General features: G+C 45.1%; 1 pseudogene; it reads right to left on the minus strand.

Moving 5' to 3' along the window:
* Window positions 1–7127: 7127 nt before the first annotated feature.
* On the minus strand, window positions 7128–16136 carry LOC123114938 (uncharacterized; annotated as a pseudogene).
* Window positions 16137–24884: the final 8748 nt, after the last annotated feature.

Consider the following 24884-nt stretch of genomic DNA (forward strand, 5'->3'; position numbering starts at 1 on the left):
CGGAGATCATCATCATCGGGCACATCGTCTGGTTCCTCTTGATCTTCAGCAGCTTCGCCTGTTGCAGCATCATCGTGCACATCGTCTGGTTCCTCTTGATCTTCAGTAGCATCACCGTATTCAGGGGGCACATAGTTGTCATCGTACTTTTCTTCTTCGCCGTCTTCCATCATAACCCCTATTTCTCCGTGCCTCGTCCAAACATTATAGTGTGGCATGAAACCCTTGTAAAGCAGGTGGGTGTGAAGGATTTTCCGGTCAGAGTAAGACTTCGTATTCCCACATATAGGGCATGGACAACACATAAAACCATTCTGCTTGTTTGCCTCAGCCACTTCGAGAAATTCATGCACGCCCTTAATGTACTCGGAGGTGTGTCTTGAACCGTACATCCATTGCCGGTTCATCTGCGTGCATTATATATAATTAAGTGTGTCAAAAATCATTACAGAACATCATGAATAGATAATTAAGTGACCAAATTAATAGAAGTTCATCATCACATTAAAACCAAAGTACATACATAGTTCTCATCTAACAACATAAAGCTCTGCAGAGCATCTAAATTAATTAAACCATACATTGAAACTATGTAAAACATTTCAATGCGAAAACAAATGCGATCATAATCGCAACCAATGTAACAACTGATCCAACGGCATAATGATACCAAGCCTCGGTATGAATGGCATATTTTCTAATCTTTCTAATCTTCAAGCGCATTGCATCCATCTTGATCTTGTGATCATCCACGACATCCGCAACATGCAACTCCAATATCATCTTCTCCTCCTCAATTTTTCTAATTTTTTCCTTCAAGAAATTGTTTTCTTCTTCAACTAAATTTAACCTCTCGACAATAGGGTCGGTTGGAATTTCCGGTTCAACAACCTCCTAGATAAATAAAATCTATGTCACGTTGGTCGGCATAATTGTCATAAACAATAGATGAACCAATAGTTATGAAAAGATAATATATACCACATCCGAATCATAGACAGGACGAGGACCGACGGGGGCGGATACCAAAACCATCGCACTATATAAGATGCAATAATAAAAGTAAGAAAATTATACAAGTATCTATATAAACATACAAGTAAGAATTTTTTTTCCTTTCAGAAAGAAGATAAGAACAAGAGGCTCACCACGGTGGTGCCGGCGACGAGATCGGCGCGGGCGATCGACGGCGGTGAAGACGGGGACGGGACGTGACGGACCGCTAAACCTAGACAAATATTGAGGAAAATGGAGCTTGGAGGTCGAGCTTGGAGAGGAGAAAGCTTAAGTAGTGTGCTCGGGCATTCCATCGAACACCTCGTGTGCATAGGAGGTGAGCTAGAGCACCACAAAGCTCTCTCCTCGCCGGCCACGAAAAACAGAGCAGTGAGAGTGCTTTGCTCGCGGGCGAGGGGTATATATAGGCAATTAATTGGTCCCGGTTTGTGGCTTGAACCGGGACTAAAGGGAAGCCTTTGGTCCCGGTTCAAGCCACCAACCGGGACCAATGGTGGTGGGCCAGGACCAAGGCACATTGGTCCCGGTTCGTCCCACCAACCGGGACCAAAAGGTCCAGACGAACCGGGACCAATGGCCCACGTGGCCCGGCCGGCCCCCGGGGCTCACGAACCGGGTCCAATGCCCCTATTGGTCCCGGTTGGATTGAACCGGGACTAATGGGCTGACCCGGCCTGGACCATTGCCCCCTTTACTACTAGTGATCATTCATGGCGTTCCCGTCAACTTCCACGATTTCTTCATGAGGACTCTGGCGAATATTGCTATGTCACCTTTTGAACTGAAGCCTTATGCACCATGGATTATGAGGTTCATTAGGACAAGGGCTTCACTAAATTACAAAGCTGACACTTTGAACCATGGCAGCTACTTGCCCCCGATTGAAGTCCTCAAACGGTCATATTCCTCAGCTGATGACAAAGGCAAGGCAACTGTTGTGATAGATGAAGGCATTCGTCCATTGGATGGTCAATTTCGCAAGGCTGCATCCTACTCCACCAATGATGACTCTGCCACACATGACTCTGCCGCCAAGCAAAATCCTCAAGCCACATCTCCCAGGGTGATGACTGATCGTGACTTACTCCTCAGTCTTCATCAGAAGGTTGATCGCACTCATAAATGGGTCAAGCGTCAGTTTGGTTCAATTCTTCACAACATGACCTCAACACACAATGCAGTGAAGAAAAACCAATAGTACCTCCATGAAACCTTCAACCGTACCTGGGCTGTTCTATCTCATGTCTACAGCGCTGTAGATCTGAAGAATATGGGTCTCAAAGAAGAATTTGACTAGTCTGCACCTCCACCGAAGAAATTCAAGAAGGTCAAAGTTCCTTCCTTGGTGGCCAGCTCCTATTCTTCATCACGCGAGACTGATGAAAATGAAGATTTGGACAATGCTGCGGCCGGCCCTACTACAACAACCGACCCCAACACCGTTGGCGCTCCTCCATCAACTTGATATTCTTCAGCGGCGTTAGTCCTCAGTTTCGATCCTTTTTGGTCATTCGATGACAAAGGGGGTGAAATTTGAGTTAGTCTTCAAGCGGGTCTATTATATGGGCGTTTTTTTTGCTAAGTTACAACTCTCGTTCTTCTGAAACTTTATTGGATCGAGTTGTAATCTTAAACCCGATGGTGCCCTGATACTTTTGATGCACTGTGCTTTGATACTCTCGATATGTTTTTCTGCATGCTTGTTACTCATTAATTATTGCACGCATGCTGAATTTCATCAGGCACCATATTTCATCATGCATTTCAAATTCTTCATATTATATGTCAAATGTGTGTATGAATTACAAGATATAGGGGGAGATCTCCATGATTTAACTCTTCAAGTGTGCATTGCTTCAAAAGCAAATTCCTCACTATGCACATCTTCAGGGGGAGTTTTTCTATATCTTGCAATCAAATTCCTCAATATCAGTACTTACACTTCACATGTTTATCCCCGTAGAAAACTTAACCTATATTTTCATCAATCACCAAAAAGGGGGAGATTGTAAGTGCATCTAGTGCCCCTTAGTGATTTTGGTGTATTAAAGACTTATAGGTTAAGGGACTAATGCGTTTGTGAGTGTACACAGGTCTATAAGTCTATGAGGAGTTTGATATTTACAGGGAAAGTCGACCCCTAAAAATGAATATCTTCGACTGAAGATTTTGGTATTTCTGAAGACTTTCATGAAGACTTTGAAAGTGAAGAAATTGGTGTATCCATGAAGACTTGATATTCATGCGAGGAATATGAAGCTTGAAGACTTTAGTTTTCATAGTTTTGTTTTTCTCTTTCTTGAGTCATAGGAAACACCGTACTGTTAAAGGGGGTCGAAGAAATACTAAGGAAAAATTTCCATGTGATGCTCAACTCAAAATCCTACACCTACCAAACCCTTCGAGTGAAGCCTTTGGAAATCTCATACAGTTCAGTCAATTTCTTCAGTGACAGAGACGAAGTTCTTCTGGTCGCTGAGGAATTTGTTCTGACTGAGGAGTTAGGAATTCGCCAGTGCGGATTGCCTACACAGTGAGGAACATGATAGCCCTGAGGAATTTGATAGTCAAATTTCCGACCGTTGTTGTGCTACGCGCCAGCTGTCCCAAAATATCTTATCCACCTAACGGTCATATCAGACAAGGGCATTTATATCTTATCATGTCGGGCTACTCCCTAGGCTATAAATAGCCGCCCCCTACAACCACTAGTTGGTTGGCTGCTCCAAGAGAAACTGACACTTGTCATTTGAGAGCAACCCATCCTCCGAGGACTTTGAGCGAAAATCATCGAGTGAGGAAAATCCCAAACCCAAACACCTACAAACCCCAAAGTGATTGAGCATCACTGAAGAGATTGATCCTGCGTGGATCCGACGCTTGTTACCTTTGAAGACTGTACTTCTTCCAGACGGTTAGGCGTCATGGTCTAGAGCATCCAAGAGGAATCGTGGATTGCCGAGTGACCAAGTCTGTGAAGGTTTGGAAGTCACCTGAAGACTTACCACGAGTGATTGGACGAGGTCTGTGTGACCTTAGTTCAAGGAGAATACGGTGAGGACTTGGTGTCCTGAGCTGCGCGCTCAGTGACTGGGTGTCCGGGACTGTGTGTCCTCGAGTTTAAATACTCAGCCGCTCCAACCAGACGTATAACTGAGACAGCAGTTGGAACTGGTCTAATAAATCATTGTCTTCACCAACCTTACTGGTTCTATTCCCTCAACTCTTTCATTTCCTCATTACTGTGTTGAGTGATTGTTCATATCTGTGTTTGAAGACTTTGACTGAAGACTTTCCTCAGTTCAATTTCTGTAGTCTGTTTGTCTTCATCTTGTGTTATCCTGTGTTTACGCTTTCTGTACTCCGTGCTTGTCTTCATTTCATCATGATGACTAAGTCTGTATCCTGTTATGCTTACTTCTGAGTACTTATTCCGCTGCTAGTAGTTCTTCGCTAAGGAATTTCCTCACCGGCAAATTCCTCAGTGAAGAATTCATAAAAATCTCCTATTCACCCCCCTCTAGTCGATATAACGCACTTTCAGAATTCTTAAAAATCGCCTATTCACCCCCCCTCTAGTCGATATAACACACTTTCATCTTTCCACTCCTCCGGCTCTCCGGCGCTGCTCGGCGTCAAGGCCGAGCCCGCGGCGGAGACGCCGCTCGGCCGGTGCACATGCAGCGCCGGCATCGTCATCAACGAGGGCGGCCGGCGTGCCTCCTCGTCGGCTCCTCCGTGATTCGTCAAGCCAAAGACGGAGCCGGGGCTCGCGCCGGTGAAAACGGAGCCGGGGCTCCCCGCCGTGAAGACAGAGCCCGGCGACGTTGAGCTCGATGACGAGGCGGCCTTAAAATGGGCGTGCAAGGACTTCCTGAAGATGGAGAGGGAGCGCCAGGTCGCCGCCCTGCGGCGCTTCGAGTAGCGCCGCCGGGGCCGCGAAGAAGGAGGAGTCGTCATCCTCGACGACAGCAACGACGACGCGCCGCCGCCGCCGCCACCAGTCCGCCATGGCGACGCCGGGCAGGGGTCCAGCAGGGACGGCCTCGTCAAGGAGGAGAAGGCCGCCGCAGACGATGACGGCGAGGATGGCGGCGACGACGGCGACTACTCCGTGTTCAGCGATTTCTTCCTTTAATTATATTTGCTATGTAACGCGTCGCGAAAATGTCAATATATGCCAAAGTTTGCCGAAATTTAGCCGTGTTTAACCGAACTTCGCCGAATGTTTAAAAAAAAATTAGACGCGCCTGGGGACGGCCCTGGGTCCGGTGACTGGCGACCAACTCGCCCTCAATCCATTTTTTTACGCCGGCTCGTCTCCAGGTGGCGATTTTAGGCGCCCCTTGGAGGGCCAACGGCTGAAGATGCTCTTATGCCTGGGAAAGCATTTCCTTATTCGAACCCAAAAGTGCTAGATGGAAGGCCTTATTACGGTGATGCTACGGACGGTACCAACTAACTAAATCCCCCCCCCCCCCCCGGAGTGCTCTTATATGGGGGAAACGAGCAAACGCGCACCCACCTGCACAAGGCCGGTCTGATGCGGGCACGGGGTCCCTTGATTTTTCATTACACTTTTTTTTATTTTTGTCTTTCATTTGCTTTAAAAAACATTTTGGTTTTCTTAAAAGTTCTGAAATTGAAAATGTTCATGAATTTAAATGTTTGCTTACTTAGCCCCTTTTTCCTTTTTGAAAAACAAAATGTTCGTAAGGTTAAGAAGTTCATGCTTTCAAAAAGAATTGGGAATTCAAAAAATATTCATGAATTCAAAAAAGAACATGATTTCAAAACTGTTGCTGAATTCCAAAAAGTTCAGGAATTTCAAAAAAGGTTCGTGAATTCAAAAAACATTCATGAATTAAAAGAAAATGTCCGTGAGTTCAAAAAAATGTTCAGGACTTCCAAATTTTCACGAGTTTGAATTTTTTTCACAAAGTACAGAAAATGTTCTTGAACTTAAAAAGTAGTCATGAAGTTCAAAAAATGTTCATCGGTTTCAAAAAATTTGAGGTCTTCCATAAAATGTTAAGAAGTTTGATTTTTTTCTCAAATTTTAAAACTTTTAGGAAATTTAGGGTCATGAGTTCAAGAATTTTTCATGATTTAAGTTTTTTTATGAATTTTAAAAATGTTTGCAATATTGAAAACATGTGTAAATAAAAAAGGAAAAAAGGAAAAAGAAAAAAATAATTTTAAAAATGGGAAGACAAAAATGAAAAAAAGAAGAACAGACTAACCGGCGGCCCATTCCCGCTGGCGGGTGTGCGTGTTTAGTCACTACAATAATCCTACATACAGGGCATAGGCCACGGAAGAGAAGTTACGGGCTAGCGTGTTTGCTCCTCATTAATCTCTCCCTCCTTGAATTTCGTTGGGGGTCCCACCACTAACCAACTACGGATTTACACTTTCGTCCGTAACTCCTTCGGTGCCAAAACCGTCCATAAGTGTAGCATTTCCCTTGGTCGCTATCCCCCCAACCCGCACATGAAATAGGGTGTCACCTTGGATCAATGTGTTAAACCCCTGTAAATAAGCGAACCAACCTGTGGTTTGATGGTTAGAGGGACCGTGGTATCCCCAGTTCACTAGGATTCAAGTCCTGATGCTCGCATTTATTTCTGGATTTATTTCAGGATTTCCGGCGATGCGCATTCAGTGGGAGGAGACGTCTCCGTCAACGACAAGGTGCCTACGGTAGCTTCGTAAATTTCAAGATGATAGGCCGGCTCGGTCATTCGGATGTGCTCATAGGGGTAGGATGGGCATGTGTGCGTCCATAAGGTGAGTGTATACGCGTGTATATGAGCGCTTGCGTCTGTACTGTGTAAAAAAAACCTATAAATAATTTGTACATGTAGCTTTACTCATTTGTATCTCTGCGAAAACGATCATTCACTCGGGGACCTTCATGAAGGCCAGTCCTCGATTAAGGTCCATAATCTATGCACATAATTCGTATAATATAGCTCTCATTCAATATTGCATAAGTAAATTATTAGGATTATAGCATAAGTATTCAATTCATATTTTTTTTAAGTATTGCCAGCATGCAACTGCAAAATGAAGAAACCATTTCATCATAGTTAATCGCGTTCTTCCTATCAATAATATCTACTGTTATGTTCTCTCCGCGGGTAGTCCGTCCTCTCCCGTCGCTCACTTCGGTAATATCTACTCTCTTCTCCTCTGTACTCGCTGCTGGCAACTCGTCTACTCTCATCCCGTCGATGCTGCCTGCTCGAGCTGTGGCCGTGGGAAGATTGCGGCTGCTCATCCCTCGGCCTCTTGCGGCCGGATTCGGCATCGACCTTGTCAATTTTACCTTTTGTTGTGTTGCGCTCCCCTGATGGAATCACCGCCCCGGTACAATCGCTAGGGTCGACGACATGTCCGGCGAAGAGGATCGCATGCGACTCCTCCTCGATTATAAAGTAGGCGAACGGGTGGTCGGCGACGAAAAGCACTTCCTCCGGCGGGTATTGAGAGGATTTGGCAGTGACGTCATAGAAGGTCAAAGCGGCGGCTTTGGTTCCGTCCTCGTTGACCTCGATGACAGCCTTCTGGAAGACGTCTTGCACGCAGAACTCGTAGCCGTCATCCAGCATCTCGGAGAGGTCGGCCCGATGGCTGAAAGGTAGCCGGAGCCCAAGGTCCTTAAGGACGGCGGTGACGCTGCTCCTGAAGGAGAGCTCGAACCTGGGCACCAGCACCTGGTCGACCTTGACTCTGCGCGTCGGCAGGTGCTCGCGCAGGAAGCCTGCCGGGGACGACGTCGTGATCTTGTCCAGCAGGCCCGCCAGGCCGTCACGCGCGTCCGGGAGGAAGACGCACATGCTGTGGCGCTGGGTGTACGCTGTACTGCTCTCGTAGGGCAGCTTGAGCACCTTGAACCCGTCGTGCCGGTGGAAGGGCCTGTCCTTGGTCGAGCTCTTGTAGAAAGGCATTTCCCACTTGCCCCTGAAGTAGATGGCGTTGGCCAGCACGAGGTGGGTGTTCCGGTGTACGGCTCCCCGAGGGACGGCGGAGTCGATGAGGTTCCTCGTGGAAGCAGCGGCCCACGCGTTGATCTTCGCCCTAGCTTGCTCCGGGTCGTTGCGGAAGTCCACGGAGCTGGCCTCGGCCTTGTACCTGCCGACGACGGCGTCACGGAAGGCTGGCTTCAGCGGCCGCCTCAGGTCGCTCCAGACGCCGCACGCGAACGCCACGCTCGGCCCGCCGCCGTCAGGATCCAATGATCCGTCCAGGAGACGCTCCACGGAGTCCTCTAGCTCGCGGCGGGACCGTGCGCCTAGGACGCGGAGGATCTCTTCCAGGGTCTCCCCACCGGCGCCGACGGCCAGGAGCGCCAGGGCGGCGTAGATGGAGAGCGGCGAGAAGACCAGGTTGCGGTCGCTGTTGGCGTCCGCGAGTCGCTTGGTGAGCCGGGCGGCAAGATCGGCCATGCCGGCGGACTGCTGCTCCTCCATGGCGAGCTAGAGATCAGAGATCAATGGGTTCGACGATACACCCCGGCCTGATATATATGGAGTGGAGGGGTACGTAAGTCGGTTGTGAATCGTGATTACGTAGTCCCAATCGGACATGACCCAGAACCAGATCTTGATCCGTGCGTGACAGCGTGAGTGCGACATGTTGTGATCCGACTCCGAGTGCTCCCCGTGACCATTGGCCGTGGCTGATTTTTAGTAGTAATAAAAACTAATTCTGAATTTGAAGGAAATGAAAGAATTTAGCATTGGCGCTTGCTGACTTTTACTACCTCCATATACGAATACAAGACGTTTTGGTAGATCATTTTGTCCTACCAAAACAGTCTTATATTCTTATACGGAGGGAGTATTAAACTAATTCTGGAATTGAAGAAATAAAAGAATGAATTACTTTAGCACAGTGAGCTTACAACGTTAGATAAACTTGATTTCTTTGTGAAATACATTTTGTCTCCAATGGTACACAACTTTGCTTCTGACACCACTGAAGTTTGCTTCCATCAAAAACATGCAGGGTGAATGAAGTGTGAATCCCCGACAGTGCGGCCCATTCCCGTGGTTGCAATCCCGACCACGTAAGGAATAGAATCTGGGTGGAAACAACCCACGCCCACACAGCGATGTGTCCATGGGCCATATGGCCGCAAGGAGTGTAACAGATGCACTGCCCAATATTTCCAGCAAATAAGCACGAGTTGTAGTGGCTAGAGTTGTTCGCCTCGATCAGTGCAGCGCAGTATCAGATCCTCTTGTGTACATAGTTTTTGCTTTATTTTTAAAATTTTGTTCATACTTCCAAATTATCTAAATATATGTATATTAAATAAAACACTATATGTAAAACATTAAAAAAGGTTAATCAAGCATTTTAAAAAGTAAAATGTGTACACAAAGAATCTTTCTTATGTATATGAAAAATGTATACAAAAAGATACATACAATATATTAAAAAAATATTAATCCAGCATCTATAAAATGTTAATCAAGCATTTAAAAATGTTAAATGTGCATAGAAAAATGTATATATTATAAAACATACTTTACATAATATTTGAAAAAAATGTTTATCAAGTATTTGAAAATTTTAAATGTGTATAGAGAAAATGTTTCTCATGTATACGAAAAATGTATATAAAAATATACAATGTGTATAAATAAAATTGATCATTTATTTAAAATATGTTTGTCCTGTATACAAAAAGAATAGAAGTGCGTACGAAAAAAGTATTCATCATGTATTGTAGAAATGCTAAACGTGTATAAGAAAATGTTGATCATGTGTGGACCATTTTTTAAATGGCAAAAACATATTTTTTTCACACGCCATGTAGATTATTTTGTATACATCCGGAAAATATTTATATTCATGTTTAACATTTCTTAAATAAAGAATTTTCTTTTATAAATATATGTTTTGATGTCTAGTTTACTTAATGTATGTTCTACATGTTTTGTATACACGATCAACATTTCTATATACAGGCTTAACATTTTAGAAATACATTATCAAAGTTTTCTCAAACAAAAGAAAACCAAAGAAAACAAACGAAAACCAAGAAACAAACAGAGGAAATCAAAAGTAAAAAAAATATAAAAAACACTAGAAAAAGGATGAAAAGCAGAGAAAACCGAGAAAGAAACAAAGAAAACCGATGAAAAACAAGAAAAATACAAAAAAGCTAAGGAAAAAAGATATACCTACTTTACTAATAAAGAGATTAGTGCTTCTGCCCGTCTGGCATGCCCTTTTGTAGAAAACCCCTGGTTCTTTGTTGAAATCAACCCAAAGTACAAGTTTAATTGACTCCAAAGAAAATGTTTTACTTTTTGTAGAAAACCTGCTGTAGTTTTCTCAAATCAACCAGCGGTCCCGGTTGTGAGTCAGAAGAACTAATCGATGTTTGCGGAAAATACCTTGACATTTGGTTTAATCAACCTATAATCCATATCATATGTTTTTAAAAATAGTCATATATTTTGAGCCATAGCTCCGTTTTTAACATGTTAGATATGAAATTTGAATACAAATGTATAGAATCTGAATATGGTGTTATTTTACCTGTTAACCATTTAAAAATGCTATTTAGGATGCAATTTTAATCAATAGTGCATGATCCGCCTTTCGTATCGGTGCGGATCTAAATTGAAAATGAACATGTTAGAAAACTAGATTAGAGACGAAAGAATCATCTATAACCATGCATGCACGTGTCAGCAAATCCTCGCAAGGGCAAAAGAAAGCAAATTAGAGAGTGAGAGAGAGAGGGGGGGGGGGAGGCCTTATGATTGACCACATTCAAACGCGTTGTGATTGTGTGAGCATTGGGGCCACGGTCGATGAGGGTGGGAAGGAGAATAAATGGCAGCACAAATAAGATGTCATGTTCAAATAAAGAATGTTGATCTATTGGGGTATTGAGTCATGGTTATTGGGTTACAGGCATGTGTTATTTTTTCTCCCATTGCAACACACAAACACTTTTTCCTAGTATATAAACAAATAAAAGAGAAAACCACTAAAAACAAGAAAGAAACAAAAACAAATCAAAGAAAACGAGAAAAATAATAATGAATAAACAAGGAAATCTGGTTAAAAAGAAAGAAAACTAAAACCAAAGAAAAACATATGGAAGAGACAAAGGAAAAACAAAAGGAAAGGGGAAAAACCAGAAAGAAAACCAAAAAAACTTAAAGGAAACCAGACCAACTAGTAAAGCCGTTGACACCTCGAGCGAGCAAACGCGACAGCAATAAGAATAAATGAGTTAGCCCAGTTAGAATGCAGAGTTGACTTCATTGAGATGAGTGTACCTTCGATCTCGCTTATAGCGAGAAATAGATTTCATGTAGGATCCGCCCATGATCCCGTGAATCTAGGTGGGTGGGCCAGATTTCCCAAGTGAGCCCAATCTAGATGCATAAAGTGCCACGATTGGATTAGTTTCTAAAACCTCCATTCGTGTAGCTTTACTCATTCATAACTCTTCGAATTAGCTTTAGTTTGGCCCGTAGTCTATGGATATAAATGCATTCATATAAGGGAGCTCTTATTGGGGATTGTCTATTTAGCACTCGACTGTTTTTCAATTCGACAACAATCAAATTTTCTAACAAATGAGCAGATGACAACTGTATGTCCCAAAAAAACCTCCAGCGGCAACTGTATATTTTCTATTTAAAAAAATGGGTCGGGCAAACCCTGACCCAGTTTCAACTAAACCGACACCCAAAACCTTCCTGGACCATAGCTAACAGCTGGCCATAAACCTCCCTGGATCCACAGTTAACAGCTCGCCATCAACTTGAGACCCATGAAAATGGCAAACCCCATGGAAAATCTCCACCCCTTCTACATAACAGAGATCTCATGTAACACACGCCACAACACAGAAACAAATCAGACTGGCGGCCACGGAAGAAGGGTGGGGAGAAGAAGAAAGAGCAGATCAAAATCAGATCAGGAAGGCGGCCATGGTAGAGGGGGTGAACCCGGAGAGGAAGGTGTACCTAGAGACGAGCAAGAAGGAAGAACAGCAGCCAGACAATTGGGGAAATCCTAGGAAAATCAACAGGTCAGGAACAATTCTACTCCTATCCCTAGTACTTCAATTCTTCACCCGCTTCACCTCTCTTACAAGGAATATCTGGAAAACAAAGGCATCAGAGAAACTATATGCAGGTTAAGAAACAAAGAGGAAATCACACTGGAAAAACTAGATACTCTGAAAAGAATAGATCAACTTGGATAGTTGTAGAAATGACACTGCAAGAACACATTGTTCACTAGAAGTTCACAAAACTTCGATAGTTACAGAAACTGACTAAGAATGACACTGGAAGAACAGTACCAGACCTTGCTAACTTACACTGAAACTGCCTAAGAAATACATTGCAAAACTAAGAATTACAGTGCAAATCCCCTAGGAATTACAGTACATAGTAATTCACGGTGCGATTACCAAACGAATTACAGTGCAATTGCCAATGAATTACAGTGGAAATTGCCTAGAAATTTCATATCAAATGTAAGAATGCATGAAGTTACACTGGAAAAACCGACTGTACTGTTAAATGCAACTGCTAATTGTACTATTACTGACATTTCTTTTCCAAAAATGCAGATGGGGAGCATGACAAGAACAATAATAGGGGGAAATAAATCAAGATAAATACACTGCAAAAATGGGGGAAATACACTATAAAATACATATGTAAACCATCACAATTCTTGGGGAAATTACAGTAGAAATAGGGCCCATGTAAAATGTCAGGAATTACATAACTGAAACACTAGTGTTACACAGTAACTCGGGTAAATTACACTGAAAGTAAGGGACATATTACACTGAAACTATTAGGATGAATCACACAGTAATTCTAGACTGAATTACACTAAAACTACTGTATGAGTTACATAGTAATTCTTGGGAAAATTACACAGTAATTCTAGAGTGGATTACCGAACTAAGGAATCGGTTAGAAATGTTTTGAAATGGATATTGTTCTCTCTTTGATCAGGGATTATGGGGCAAATTACACAGTAATACTAGTGTGAATTACACTGAAACGATGGGATGAATTACATAATAACTATGGGGTAAATTACACAGGAATACTAGTGTGAATTACACTCAAACTACGGGATGAATTACACAGTAACTATGGGGCAAACTACACAGTAATAGTAGTGTGAATTACACTGAAACTGGGGCAAATTACACCGTAATTCTGGAGTGCATTGCACTGAAACTATTGGCTGAATTACATAGTAAATACAGAGCTAATTACATAGTATATTACACTGAAACTATGGGGATTACACATCAAGTCTGAGGCAAAATAGACAGTACTTCTAGTGTATATGACACTGAAATTATGGGGTTACACAGTAACACTAAGATAAGTAAAAGAACACTTAACACAGGCAGAGATACACTAAACCTGTAGCAGTAATACAGTTCAATCACCCAGGGCATTAAGAAGGAGAAGCTTAAAGGAATTACATTGCAAAAGCACATGAAAATACAGAGAAAAAGCACTCAGAGGATAGTATAGGGCTACACCACAGGAAGGAAACACCAAAAACAGAGCACTGACGTGCTGGGTAACTAGGATACACTAAGAGAGATATTTATGCACTCAGAGGCCAAAGGGACATGGGCATTGCATGCGGCAGGGGCCAGAGGAGGAACATAACTACATCTAAACCTACCGAAATCCAAACATCTACAACCCTAGAACCAACACGGCTAGATGAGGAACACCTATCTACCAGCGAACAAACAGACCACCTACCGATGCAAATCACAAACCCCAAACCACAAAAAATCCCATCTCAAAACCTATAACTGATCCATACATCTATCCGAACCACAAAATGAAACACCCATGAGCCTACCACGAGCAGACGAGGAACAAAATGGCGGAAAACACGAAGTAGGCGAGGAACCATGATGGACAACACGAAGCAGAACCAACCACTAAAACCACAAGCAGATACCACGAATCTACAACAACATGGCCCGGGATCACAACACACACCTAACACAAACCCTAACAAAATTACATCAGCAACTAACGCTCAATCTAGAAGCCACACACCCAGACATGAACAAAAATCACGCGCGCGAGAGAGAGAATTATGAGACAAACCAACCGCAGCAGGCGAGAATCGAAGAGAAAGGAGAGAGAAATCAAGCTCCACAGGTGGGGGATCTCGGAATCAACATGAACAGAAAGGAATCCCTCTGCCACCCGAGCGTCTGTTCCTCTCTCTGCCTCGCTATCTCATCTCTCCCTTATCGAAACAGTGCCACTCAAATGAAAGGGGAAAACCACGCCGAAAATTCAAAAAGGACAAAACCTGGAAGAGGGCGAGGGGGCAACCCGATGAAACGGTAATGGGCTGAGACAGAAAACCGCACCCGACAGAGAAAACAAGTCCGAAAACCAGGCAGCCAAGCGCGAATCTCCACGCAACAGCGGACGGACAACGATTTGAATGTTGGCGAATGGAATAACAGTCGACCGTAAAATAGCAAATCCGTTTAGTATTGCACAAGTAAAAAGACTTTGCATAAGTATTCAATTCATTTTTTTTGCACAAGTATTGCAAGCATGCAGCTGCCAAATGAAGAAACTATTCATCCTAGTTCATTCCTTCATATCAATAATATCTACTATGTTTTCTCCTCGGGCTGCTCATCTTCTCCCGTCGCTCACTTCGATAATAAAGACGATAATAATATCTACTCTCTTCTCTTCTGTTCTCGCTTCTGGCAACTCGTCTACTCCCGTGCCGTCGATGCTGCCTGCTGGAGCTGTGGCCGTGGGAAGAATGCGACGGCTCATCCCTCCGCCTCTTGCGGCCGGATTTGGTGTCGACCTTGTCACTGAACCTGTCAATTTTACCTTTTGTCGCGCTGCGCTCCCCGGACGGAATCACCACCCCGGTACCATTGCTAGGGTCGACGACATGTCCGGCGAAGAGGATGGCATGCGACTCCTCCTCGATTATGAAGTAGGCGAACGGGTGGTCGGCGACGAAAGCACTACCTCTGGCGGGTGTTGACATGAGGATTTCACAATGGCGTCATAGATGGTCATAGCGGCAGCTTCCGTTCCGTCCTCGTTGACCTCGATGACAGCCTTCTGGAAGACATCTTGCACGAGGACGTCCTCCTCCAGCATCTCGGAGAGGTCGGCCCGTTGGCTGAAAGGTAGCCGGAGCCCCAGATCTTTAAGGACGGCGGTGATGCTGCTCTCGAAGGAGAGCTCGAACCTGGGCACCAGCACCTCGTCCACATTAACCCAGCGCGTCGGCAGGTGCTCGCGCAGGAAGGCTGCCGGGGACGACGACGTAATCTTGTGCAGCAGCCTCCTCAGGCCGTCGCGCGCGTCCGGAAGGAAGATGCACATGCTGTGGCGCTGGGTGTACGTCGGACTACGCTGGTATCCTAACTTGAGCACCTTGAACCCGTCGTGCGCGGCCATGTCGTGATAGTTATCTCTGTGGTACGTCATGAAGGGGACGTCGACGGCGGTGCCGTCCAGCCGGTAGAAGGGCCTGTTCTTGGTCGAGCTTTTGTAGAAAGGCACGTGCCACTTGGCCCTGAAGTAGATGGCGTTGGCCAGCACGAGGTCGGTGTCCGGGCGTACGGCTCCCGGAGGGACGGCGGAGTCGATGAGGTTCCTCGTGGCCGCAGCGGCCCACGCGTTGATCTGCGCCGTCGCTTGCGCCGGGTCGTTGTGGAAGTCGACGGAGCTGGCCTCGGCCTTGTACTTGCCGACGACGGCGTCACGGAAGGCCGGCTTCAGCCGCCGCGTCAGGTCGCTCCAGACGCCGCACGCGAACGCCACGCTCGGCCCGCCGCCGTCAGGATTCGACGATCCGTCCAGGAGACGCGCCACGGAGTCCTCTAGCTCGAGGCGGGACCGCGTGCCTAGGACGCCGAGGATCTCTTCCAGGGTCTCCCCACCGGCGCCGGCGGCCAGGAGCGCCAGTACGGCGTAGATGGAGATCGGCGAGAAGACCAGGTTGCGGTCTCTGTTGGCGTCCGCGAGTCGCTTGATGAGGCGGGCGGCGAGATCGGCCATGCCGGCGGACTGCTGCGCCTCCATGTCGATGTCAATCTAGAGATCATCGGCCTGATATTTATGGAGGGGCACGTAAGTCGGTCGTGATCATGGAGTCCCAATCCAGCATGAACCCGATCTGCCAGGCGTGCGTGCGTGCGACTTGCTGTGATTTGAGTGCTCCCGGTGACCATTGGCGGTTGCTGATTTTTTCTGGAATTGAAGGAAATAAAAGAATATATTAATTTTTCTTTTTGCGGTTGAAAATATTGTATTACTCGTTCCCAAGATTCATACAATCAATCGCAGCTAGCTCTAAAACGTCCGGAGGGCCAGACCCTAGCCAAGTCAAGGTTCTTCCCTCAACACAAGCAAATCTTGCTACCATCAGATAGTTTGCTTCCTTGTGAAACACAAATTGTCTCCCGTCAAATTCCTTTTGTCTCCAATGCTACTCAACTTTGCTTTCAGCGACACTGAAAGTTTGCTTCGATCAAGAACATGGTGAATGAAATTTGATTTAGTTATCTTTCGACACCATCGAAGATGGGCTCTTGCCGCCATCACCGAGGAGTGTGGTGTCACCAACGAGGAGTCTCGCAAAGTCGTAGCTACAAATGGTGCAACATCATCGACCTGATGTTGATATGCTCCATGATATGCCAACCACCGAAGGGAGACTAGCTAAGGCTGCTCCCAACGGCGGCATGGGCGCCCTTCCCGCCCCCACCACCATCCTCCACCTCGTGCTTTGTTCTCCTAGTTGTTGTCGTACAAAGCCAACGACAAAGCCCGCTCTTCGAACGGCGACAGTGTTGGGTAATGTAGCAGAAATTCAAAAATTTCCTACGAGTCACCAAGATCTATCTATGGAGAGACTAGCAATGAGGGGAAGGAGAGTGCATCTACATACCCTTGTAGATCGCTAAGCGGAAGCGTTGAAGAGAACGGGGTTGAAGGAGTCGTACTCGTCGTGATCCAAATCACCGGAGATCCTAGTGCCGAACGGACGGCACCTCCGCGTTCAACACACATGCAGCCCGGTGACGTCTCCCATGCCTTGGTCCAGCAAGGAGAGAGGGAGAGGTTGGGGAAGACTCCATCCAGCAGCAGCACAACGGCATGGTGGTGATGGAGGAGCGTGGCAATCCTGCAGGGCTTCGCCAAGCACCACGGGAGAGGAGGAGGACTTGAGAGAGGGGGAGGGCTGCGCCAGAACTTGGTTGAAGCTCCCATGCGCCTCCCCACTATATATAGGGGTGGAGGGGGCTGGTTTCTTGCCCTCCAAGTCCATTGGGGCGTTGGCAAAGGTGGGAGGAAAGAAATCCCATCATTTCCTTCCCCACCGATTGTTATCCCCCCTTTTAGGGATCTTGATCTTATCCCTTCGGGATATGATCTTATTCCTTCTAAGGGGGGATCTTGGTGCGCCTTGACCAGGGGTGTGGGGCCTTGCCCCCACTACCCACGTTCATGTGGGCCCCCCATGCAGGTGGGCCCCACTACGGAACCTTCTAGAACCTTCCCGGTACAATACCGAAAAATCCCGAACATTTTCCGGTGGCCAAAATAGGACTTCCCATATATAAATATTTACCTCTGGACCATTCCGGAACTCCTCGTGACGTCCGGGATCTCATCCGGGACTCCGAACAACATTCGGTAACCACATACAAACTTCCTTTATAACCCTAGCGTCATCGAACCTTAAGTGTGTAGACCCTACGGGTTCGGGAACCATGCGGACATGACCTAGACGTTCTCCGGCCAATAACCAACAGCGGGATCTGGATACCCATGTTAGCTCCCACATGTTCCACGATGATCTCATCGGATGAACCACGATGTCAAGGACTCAATCGATCCCGTATACAATTCCCTTTGTCTAGCGGTATTGTACTTGCCCGAGATTCGATCGTCGGTATGCCGATACCTTGTTCAATCTCGTTACCGGCAAGTCTCTTTACTCGTTCCGTAGCACATCATCCCATGATCAACCCCTTGGTCACATCGTGCACATTATGATGATGTCCTACCGAGTGGGCCCAGAGATACCTCTCCGTCACACGGAGTGACAAATCCCAGTCTCGATTCGTGCCAACCCAACAGACACTTTCGGAGATACCTGTAGTGCACCTTTATAGCCACCCAGTTACGTTGTGACGTTTGGTACACCCAAAGCATTCCTACGGTATCCGGGAGTTGCACAATCTCATGGTCTAAGGAAAATATACTTGACATTTAGAAAAGCTTTAGCATACGAACTACACGATCTCTGTGCTAGGCTTAGGATTGGGTCTTGTCCATCACATCATTCTCCTAATGATGTGATCCCGTTATCAATGACATCCAATGTCCATGGTCAGGAAACCGTAACCATCTATTGATCAACGAGCTAGTCAACTAGAGGCTTACTAGGGACATGGTGTTGTCTATGTATCCACACATGTATCTGAGTTTCCTATCAATACAATTATAGCATGGATAATAAACGATTATCATGAACAAGGAAATATAATAATAACTAATTTATTATTGCCTCTAGGGCATATTTCCAACAGTCTCCCACTTGCACTAGAGTCAATAATCTAGTTCACATCGCCATGTGATTAACACTCACACGTCACATCGCCATGTGACCAACATCCAAAGAGTTTACTAGTGTCATTAAACTAGTTCACATCATCATGTGATTAAGACTCAATGAGTTCTGGGGTTTGATCATGTTTTGCTTGTGAGAGAAGTTTTAGTCAACGGGTCTGCAACATTCAGGTCCGTATGTACTTCGCAAATCTCTATGTCATATTGTAAATGCTGCTTCCACGCTCCACTTGGAGCTATTTCAAATGGTTGTTCCACTATACGTATCATGTTTGCTACTCAGAGTCATTCGGATAGGTGTTAAAGCTTGCATCGACGTAACCCTTTACGCCGAACTCTTTATCACCTCCATAATCGAGAAACATGTCCTTATTTACTCCAAGGACAATTTTGACCGCTGTCCAATGATCCATTCCTGGATCATTCTTGTATCCCTTGACTGACTCATGGCAAGGCACACTTCCGGTGCGGTACACAACATAGCATACTATAGAGCCTACGTCTGAAACATAGGGGACGACCTTCGTCCTTTGTCTCTCTTCTACCGTGGTCGAGCTTTAACTCTTAACTTCATACCTTACAACTCAGGCAAGAACTTCTTCTTTGACTGATCCATCTTGAACTCCTTCAAGATCATGTCAAGGTATGTGCTCATTTGAAAGTATTATTAAGCATTTTGATCTATCTTATAGATCTTGACGCTTATTGTTCAAGTAGCCTAATCCAGGTTTTCTAATTTGAAAAACACTTTTCAAATAACCCTACATGCTTTCCAGAAATTCTACATCATTTCTGATCAACAATATGTCAACAACATATACTCATCAGAAATTCTATAGTGCTCCCACTCACTTCTTTGGAAATACAAGTTTCTCATAAACTTTGTATAAACCCAAAATCTTTGATCATCTCATCAAAGTGTATATGCCAACTCCGAGATGCTTACTCCAGTCCATGGAAGGATCGCTGGAGCTAGCATACCTTTTAGCATCCTTAGGATCGACAAAACCTTTCTGATTGTATCACATACAACCTTTCCTTACGAAGACTGGTAAGGAAACTCGTTTTGACATCCATCTGCCTGATTTCATAAATGCAGCTAATTCTAACATGATTCCGACGGACTTAAGCATCGCTACGGATGAGAAAATCTCATCGTAGTCAACTCCTTGAACTTGTGAAAAACTCTTCGCCACAAGTCGAGCTTCATAGACGGTGACATTATCGTCCACGTCCGTCTTCTTCTTAAATATCCATTTATCTCAATGGCTTGCCGATCATCGGGCAAGTCCACCAAAGTCCATGCTTTGTTCTGATACATGGATCCTATCTTGGATTTCATGGCTTCTAACCATTTGTCGGAATTTGGGCCCACCATCGCTTCTCCATAGCTCGTAGGTTCATTGTTGTCTAGCAACATGACCTTCAAGACAGGATTACTGTACCACTCCGAAGTAGTACGCATCCTTGTCACCCTACGAGGTACGGTAGTGACTTGATCCAAAACTTCATGATCACTATCATAAGCTTCTACCTCAATTGTTGTAGGCGCCACAGGAACAACTTCCTGTGCCCTGCTACACACTTGTTGAAGTGATGGTTCAATAACCTCATCAAGTCTCCACCATCCTCCCACTCAATTCTCGAGACAAACCTTTCCTCGAGAAAGGACCCGATTCAAGAAACAATCCCTATTGCTTTCCGATCTGAATTAGGAGGTATACCCAACTGTTTTGGGTGTCCTATGAAGATGCATTTTATCCGCTTTGGGTTCGAGCTTATCAACCTGAAACCTTTTCACATAAGCGTCGCAGCCCCAAACTTTTAAGAAACGACAACTTAGGTTTCTCCAAACCATAGTTCAAACGGTGTCGTCTCAACGGAATTATGTGGTGCCCTATTAAAGTGAGTGCGGTTGTCTCTAATGCCTAACCCATGAACGATAGTGGTAATTCGATAAGAGACATCATGGTACGCACCATGTCCAATAGGGTGCAACTATGATGTTCGGACACACCATCACACTATGGTGTTCCAGGCGGTATTAATTGTGAAACAATTTCCACAATGACTTAATTGCGTGCCAAAGCTCGTAACTCAGATACTCATCTCTATGATCATATCATAGACATTTTATCCTCTTGTCACAATGATCTTCAACTTCACTCTGAAATAACTTGAACCATTCAATAATTCAGACTTGTGTTTCATCAAGTAAATATACTAAACATCTACTCGAATCATCTGTGAAGTAAGAACATAACGATATTCACTACATGCCTCAGCACTCATTGGACTGCACACATCAAAATGTGTTACTTCCAACAAGTTGCTATCTTGTTCCATCTTACTGAAAACGAGGCTTTTTAGTCATCTTGCCCATGTGGTATGATTTGCATATCTCAAGTGATTCAAAATCAAGTGAGTCCAAACGATCCATCTGCATGGAGTTTCTTCATGCGTATACACCAATAGACATGGTTCGCATGTCTCAAACTTTTCAAAACCGAGTGAGTCCAAAGATCCATCAACATGGAGCTTCTTCATGCGTTTTATACCAATATGGCTTACATGGCAGTGCCACAACTAAGTGGTACTATCATTACTATCTTATATCTTTTGGCATGAAAATGTGTATCACTATGATAGAGATTCAATAAACCATTCCTTTAGGTGCAAGACCATTGAAGGTATTATTCAAATAAATAGAGTAACCATTATTCTCCTTAAATGAATAACCGTATTGCGATAGACATAATCCAATCATGTCTATGCTCAACGCAAACACCAAATGACAATTATTCAGGTTTAATACTAATCTTGATGGTAGAGGGAGCGTGCGATGTTTGATCACATCAAACTTGGAAACACTTCCAACACATATCGTCAGCTCACCTTTAGCTAGTCTCCGTTTATTCCGTAGCTCTTTTATTTCGAGTTACTAACACTTAGCAACCGAACCGGTATCTAATACCCTGGTGCTACTAGGAGTACTAGTAAAGTACACATTAACATAATGTATATCCAATATACTTCTATCGACCTTGCCAGCCTTCTCATCTACCAAGTATCTAGGGTAATTCTGCTCCAGTGGTTGTTCCCCTTATTACAGAAGCACTTAGTCTCGGGTTTGGGTTCAACCTTGGGTTTCTTCACTAGAGCAGCAGCTGATTTGCCGTTTCATGAAGTATCCCTTCTTGCCCTTGCCCTTCTTGAAACTAGTGGTTTCACTAACCATCAACAATTGATGCTCCTTCTTGATTTCTACTTTCGCGGTGTCAAACATCGCGAATACCTCAAGGATCATCATCTCTATCCCTGATATGTTATAGTTCATCACGAAGCTCTAGCAGCTTGGTGGCAATGACTTTGGAGAAACATCACTATCTCATCTGGAAGATCAACTCCCACTCGATTCAAGTGATTGTTGCACTCAGACAATCTGAGCACAAGCTCAACGATTGAGCTTTTCTCCCTTAGTTTGCAGGCTAAGAAAATCGTCGGAGGTCTCATACCTCTTGATGTGGGCACGAGCCTGAAATCCCAATTTCAGCCCTCGAAACATCTCATATGTTCCGCGACATTTCGAAAACGTCTTTGGTGCCTCAACTCTAAACCGTTTAACTGAACTATCACGTAGTTATCAAAACGTGTATGTCCGATGTTCGCAACATCCACAAACAACGTTTGGGGTTCAGCACACTGAGCGGTGCATTAAGGACATAAGCTTTCTACTGTCTGCATAATCGCTACTATCAACTTTCAACTATAGTTTCTCTAGGAACATGTCTAAACAGTGGAACTAAAGCGCGAGCTTACGACATAATTTGCAAAGATCTTTTGACTATGTTCAGGATAATTAAGTTCATCTTATGAACTCCCACTCAGATAGACATCCCTCTAGTCATCTAAGTGATTACATGATCCGAGTCAACTAGGCCGTGTCCGATCATCACGTGAGACGGACTAGTCATCATCGGTGAACATCTTCATGTTGATCATATCTACTATACGACTCATGCTCGACCTTTCTGTCTCTTGTGTTCTGAGGCCATGTCTGTACATGCTAGGCTCGTCAAGTCAACCTAAGTGTTTCGCGTGTGTAAATCTGGCTTACACCCGTTGTATGTGAACGTAAGAATCTATCACACCCGATCATCACGTGGTGCTTCGAAACGACGAACTTTCGCAACGGTGCACAGTTAGGGGGAACACTTTCTTGAAATTTTAATGAGGGATCATCTTATTTACTACCGTCGTTCTAAGCAAATAAGATGCATAAACATGATAAACATCACATGCAATCAAAAAGTGACATGATATGGCCAATATCATTTTGCTCCTTTTGATCTCCATCTTCGGGGCTCCATGATCATCATCGTCACCGGCATGACACCATGATCTCCATCATCGTGATCTCCATCATCGTGTCTCCATGAAGTTGTCTCGCCAACTTATTACTTCTACTACTATGGCTACCGGTTAGCAATAAAGTAAAGTAATTACATGGCGTTGTTCAATGACACGCATGTCATACAATAAATAAAGACAACTCCTATGGCTCCTGCCGGTTGTCATACTCATCGACATGCAAGTCGTGATTACTATTACAAGAACATGATCAATCTCATACATCACATATCATTCATCACATTCTTCTTGGCCATATCACATCACATAGCATACCCTGCAAAAACAAGTTAGACGTCCTCTAATTGTTGTTTGCATGTTTTACGTGGCTGCTATGGGTTTCTAGCAAGAACGTTTCTTACCTACGCAAAACCACAACGTGATATGCCAATTGCTATTTACCCTTCATAAGGACCCTTTTCATCGAATCCATTCCGACTAAAGTGGGAGAGACTGGCACCCGCTAGCCACCTTATGCACCAAGTGCATGTCAGTCGGTGGAACCTGTCTCACGTAAGTGTACGTGTAAGGTCGGTCCGGGCCGCTTCATCCCATAATACCGTCGAAACAAGATTGGACTAGTAACGGTAAGCATATTGAACAAAATCAACGCCCACAACTACTTTGTGTTCTACTCGTGCAAAGAATCTACGCAATAGACCTAGCTCATGATGCCACTGTTGGGTAACGTAGCAGAAATTCAAAATTTTCCTACGAGTCACCAAGATCTATCTATGGAGAGACTAGCAACGAGGGGAAGGAGAGTGCATCTACATATCCTTGTAGATCGCTAAGCGGAAGCGTTGAAGAGAACGGGGTTGAAGGAGTTGTACTCGTCGTGATCCAAATCACCGGAGATCCTAGTGCCGAACGGACGGCACATCCGCGTTCAACACACATGCAGCCCGGTGACGTCTCCCATGCCTTGATCCAGCAAGGAGAGAGGGAGAGGTTGGGGATGACTCCATCCAGCAGCAGTACAACGGCATGGTGGTGATGGAGGAGCGTGGCAATCCTGCAGGGCTTCGCCAAGCACCGCGTGAGAGGAGGAGGACTTGAGAGAGGGGGAGGGCTGCGCCAGAACTTGGTTGAAGCTCCCATGCGCCTCCCCACTATATATAGGGGTGGATGGGTCTGGTTTCTTGCCCTCCAAGTCCATTGGGGCGTTGGCAAAGGTGGGAGGAAAGAAATCCCATCATTTCCTTCCCCACCGGTTGTTATCCCCCCTTTTAGGAATCTTAATCTTATCCCTTCGGGATATGATCTTATTCCTTCTAAGGGGGGATCTTGGTGCGCCTTGACCAGGGGTGTGGGGCCTTTCCCCCACTACCCACGTTCATGTGCCCCCCCATGCAGGTGGGTCCCACTCCGGAACCTTCTAGAACCTTCCCGATACAATACCGAAAAATCCTGAACATTTTCCGGTGGCCAAAATAGGACTTCCCATATATAAATATTTACCTTCGGACCATTCCGGAACTCCTCGTGACGTCCGGGATCTCATCCGGGACTCCGAACAACATTCGGTAACCACATACAAACTTCCTTTATAACCCTAGCGTCATCGAACCTTAAGTGTGTAGACCCTACGGGTTCGGGAACCATGCGGACATGACCTAGACGTTCTCCGGCCAATAACCAACAGCGGGATCTGGATACCCATGTTGGCTCCCACATGTTCCACGATGATCTCATCGGATGAACCACGATGTCAAGGACTCAATCGATCCCGTATACAATTCCCTTTATCTAGCGGTATTGTACTTGCCCGAGATTCGATCG

Source organism: Triticum aestivum, chromosome 5B (assembly GCF_018294505.1).
Source record: "Triticum aestivum cultivar Chinese Spring chromosome 5B, IWGSC CS RefSeq v2.1, whole genome shotgun sequence".
Lineage (NCBI taxonomy): Eukaryota > Viridiplantae > Streptophyta > Magnoliopsida > Poales > Poaceae > Triticum > Triticum aestivum.